The following is a 4,481-nucleotide window of genomic DNA, read 5'->3' on the forward strand; positions in this document are numbered from 1 at the left end:
GAGAATGAATAATGACTAGCTTGACAGAATGGAAATTTTTACTGTTTTAGACTGGCCTGTATTTAAGAACTGCCCCAAACATGAAGACTTAATATTTACTAGAGATAAAAATAAAAGGAAAAAATTTTACTAGTAATCTTATTTCAGAGAGATGTGCTCAGGAAATAATGAACTGGTAGTCTATAATATGGGCCACAACAAGGCTTTGATTCTGACTTTTAAATTATGTGATACAAATCTTTCCCTATTGTTTAATAACAGTGGATTTTTTTTTCTTGTTACACAAGCTATTGACATAGCCTAAATCACTTAATGACCATGATGTAACAGACTGGCACTCCCTTCGTCCTTACTTATACCCAGATGATTTGATTATACAGGAACATTTTAACCTACCTTCATAATATACCTGCAGTATTTGTTCCTGTGTGAATTTATATGCCAGTTTCCCTTAAATGTCCTAACTATAAACCTAATCTTTAAAATGGGGGTTCTTCTCCTTTTGCCTGAGTTTGAAGCTGATCTTCTGTGTTCTGTTTTCTCTTGATAGCTTAGTGTGCTTTCCTAATCATTGTAGACTCACAAGACCATCAGGTATTTGAACAGGAGAGAACCTTGAAGATTTTCAACCTCTCTTTTCTCATTTTTTAGATGTGAAAACTATGACCCTGGCAAGTCAGTCGTTTTCATCAGTTTCAGAGTAGAGAACTGATTCTGGGTCACGGCTCTCAGCTTTGTTCCTGGTTTATTTCTCCTCAACTCAGCGTCTTTCCATTTCTCTGGCTTCTGGTATGATTGTTTCTTTCAAGTATATAAAAGTGTGGTAAAATCAGATTTGTTCATTTCTTTCCCTAGAACAAGCCTTGGTATGTGAGTGGAAACACTGGTATTTCCAGGTTTTAACCAGTGAGGTGTGGCACACTGGAATGTGGATGTGCCCCTGGATCTGGTTGTATTCATTCCATTGTGTCTTTAGTGTTGTGACTCATAAATTGAGTATAACATTATCTACATTTTTAGTGAACATTTGCATGGAGAAATCACGTTTATTTCTCCTTTTCGACTGCAATATGACTTAGATGAAGTACTTCAGGATTTTACATATTCTAAATAGGTTTTTGAAAACCTAAAGTATTGATTAATACATTAGATACTGAAGAACCAAAACTCATTATTGAGCTTTAATTGAAGAGAACCATTATGAATGTTAATCTGATATTCTGGGAGTTGTAAGTAGTGTTTAATGATAGTATGTTTCACATTATTGAAACAGGAAATCTATTTAACACAAGTAAAAGTAATTAATTTAGCTGAAAAGGAAAAGTAGTTGTAAGAGATGTCATCAGAATAATGTAAGACAGGCTCCCAGAATTATCTGTGTTTATCGAGAAAAACAGTATAATGGCAATTTGGATATACCAGAAGGACATAACCAGAAGCTACAATTTCAGGATGCATAATTGTGAACAAAGACATAATCAGAACCAAACGTGCATTATTATATATTAGGGAGAGGAGTGAAGTGAGAGGAATCTTAGATTTTTAGAAATATGTAGATTGTATCCATTTCCTTATTTCCTTAGTCTCTGTGTTTAAGCTTCTGCTCCATCATTCTGCTGAAATCACCTGAAGGAAAGTCTCCAGCGAATTACGATATGTCAAATCAAGGAATATACCTATCTCAAGGAATATGTCTGTTGTTCATCTTCCTGGACCTACTCTTCTTTTTAGTGTCCATGATGATGCCATTGTTAGTTTTCTTCTGCTCCTCCCCCTTCCTTCCCCTGTTCCTTGAATATCAATATCCAATATTCCAAAATCAGTCCTTTTCCTTTTCATACTATCAGAAATGATGAACATACAGTATGGACCAAATCACGCATGCCCATAACAGACATTGCTAATTGATTTTGACAATTTTCTCTGATCCTGAATGCTATCCTAGGATTCTCAGAAATACTTTGGGCAACAATCACATGATCAGAGTTTGCAGATGAGAAGAATCTTTTTATACAAGACTTTATAATTATTTTCAAATAAGTAAACTTAACATCTGCTCGATAATAAGAAACACCCAAAGGAACTGTGTTAGCTTTTATTTGGGATTTGAGGAGTTGGTAGCAAGTTAATCTATTAGGGTATTTTCCTCAATGTTATAAATTTCAATTCAATGGCTAGTGAGAATAAAACGTGATTTCTATTTATTCCTAGCCAAGGTTAAAGTGCTGCTGTGCTGTGCTTAGTCACTAACTCGTGTATGACTCTTTGCAACCCCATGGACTGTAGTGGAACCAGGTTTCACTGTTCATGAGATTTTTCAGGGAAGAATACTGGAGTGGGTTGCCATTTCCTTCTCCAGGGGATCTTCCTGACCCAGGGATCAAACCTGTGTCTCCTACAGTGGAAAGTGGATTCTTTACCAGTGAGCCACCTGGAAAGCTCCAAAGTTAAAATAGTAGCATGTAATTTTGTACTGTACTTTGTAACTGTTTGAAATAATAATAAATCCTCAATAATCAGGGTTGCGGACTGATATGTTTTCTGAAAATTAATAAAGTCAACAAATCTCAACTATTTACTACAAAGATGCTTTCAATAAAAATTGTTATGAAAGTAGAAAACTTTGAGCTTGATTTTTCTCCTTCCTCATTTTTTAAATTTTATATTGATCTATGAAGAAGAATTATTAAGCAACAAGGAAGTATTTTCCACTAACGTAATACCGCCTGAAAGTTATTTATTTATATATCACCTTTACCAATTTTTCTGTATTCTTATAAAAACACAATAGCACCTAGCATACAGTGCTAAATAAATGTTAGCAGTTATATAATTGTATATTATCAAAGATGCTTGACTTAAACTGAGGGTAAGAAGTGTACATTTTTCAAGGCATGTAATAATGTGATTCAAAGTGTGATCTATCAGCTCATACAGCATTTATGGCAGTGCACATTCAATTTCAAGGTGGAACAGGAAACAGCCGGAGAGGAGGGCCAGCTTGTTTATAATGGATCTATTTTCTGGAGCAGGTATTGGCCCCCCTTAGTAAATATTTGGGGGTTTTTAGCTACATGGATTTGTTGTGACTACTCAGCTTTGCTGTTACAGCGCAAAAGCGACCACAGATAATACATAAATGAATGGATGTAACTGTGTGCCAGCAACATTTTATAAAACTAAGTGGTGTCCTGGATCTGTCGCAGGGATCATAGTTTATAGACCCCCTATTCACTATGGTGGTAGTCTTGGCGCTCAGTTAGTTTTTTTCACCCTGCAGGTTCTTCTCTCATCTTATTTTATTGTTTCATCCTCTGTGAATGTGTTTGTGTATTGGCCATTGCAATGTGATTCATTTTTAATGTGGACTGAACTTCAGTTTGCTCTGATGTAGGTAAGTTCTTTTGGACACTTGCCACCTTATCTGAGATTTGTTTTTCTTCCATCAAATATGGTTTATAAGCTGCATATTGAGATGGGAGCTACATGCAGTCTTTACTGGAAGACCTGAGCTCTGTGCTCTAATATAATATTGTGTTAAACATTGTATAATAAAGAGCAGACTCGTTAGGAATGTATTTTATTTTTGAACATATTGTCTCAGGCTTTAATTCAACTTCCCCTTTTTCACAGATCCCTGGAAAATGCTAAAGTCGGGAATGTTACCTCCTCCTGACATTGCCTGTGCACTCCTTTGTTTCACTAATCACCAGCTTTCTTGGTTGGGGTGTGAGCAATAATTTTCTGGATTTGTTTGATTCGAAATGTTAATTCAGTATTGTTTCTGGTAAGTGGGAATAGGATTAGAATATATTCTCAATCCTTTTTATTTCTATCTTAATATTTTTAGATGCCTCTTTTCAAAGTTTATGGCATAAGCTTAGATTCTTTCCTTGAATGGCAACTGAGGACTTTTTTTCCTCTTGCTATTCACATTGTTGTCTGTTTGTGAGGAGAATAGTATGGTGGTTAAAGACACAAGCTCTGCATTTAGACTGCCTGTGATCCTATCTGAGGCCTACCAATTACTAAAATCTGTACTTCAGCTTCCACATCTATAAAATGTGATAATAATAGTATTTTTTCATAAATGTATTATGTTACTGAATAAGATAATATGTATAAAGTTCTAAGAATAACACCTGGTACATACTAAGCACTATTTAAATTTTAAATATTATTGATATATGTTTTTGATTTTTGTTTTCTCAAATACTGGGATAGGTGATTTTGCTATTTGGTTTATTTTGCCATATTGACCTTCAGCTATACAATTTGTGCAGCTCTATAGTCATTCTTTATTAGAAATTAAACCTAAAAAGCTTACAACAAACTATTTATAATCACTTATGGACAGCAGTAGAAGCAGAAAGAAAGGGGCATTTAATATACTTAATAAATAAATAAATATGAATGAGGTAGCCTTGCAGCTCTGTTTGCAAATGAAATTGATTCATTTTCAGCTCCATGTAGACTTGACT

At 34.7% G+C, this 4,481-nt stretch overlaps 1 long non-coding RNA gene across 1 annotated transcript; it reads left to right on the plus strand.

The window, feature by feature from the left end:
* The first annotated feature begins 490 nt into the window (after positions 1-490).
* Positions 491-4,141, plus strand: LOC133228099 (uncharacterized). The gene is made up of 3 exons (XR_009730061.1): positions 491-789; positions 3,281-3,394; positions 3,634-4,141. It is a non-coding gene; the product is annotated as an uncharacterized LOC133228099 (long non-coding RNA).
* The last annotated feature ends 340 nt before the right edge of the window (positions 4,142-4,481 follow it).

This window comes from Bos javanicus, chromosome 16 (assembly GCF_032452875.1).
Source record: "Bos javanicus breed banteng chromosome 16, ARS-OSU_banteng_1.0, whole genome shotgun sequence".
In the NCBI taxonomy this organism is placed as follows: domain Eukaryota; kingdom Metazoa; phylum Chordata; class Mammalia; order Artiodactyla; family Bovidae; genus Bos; species Bos javanicus.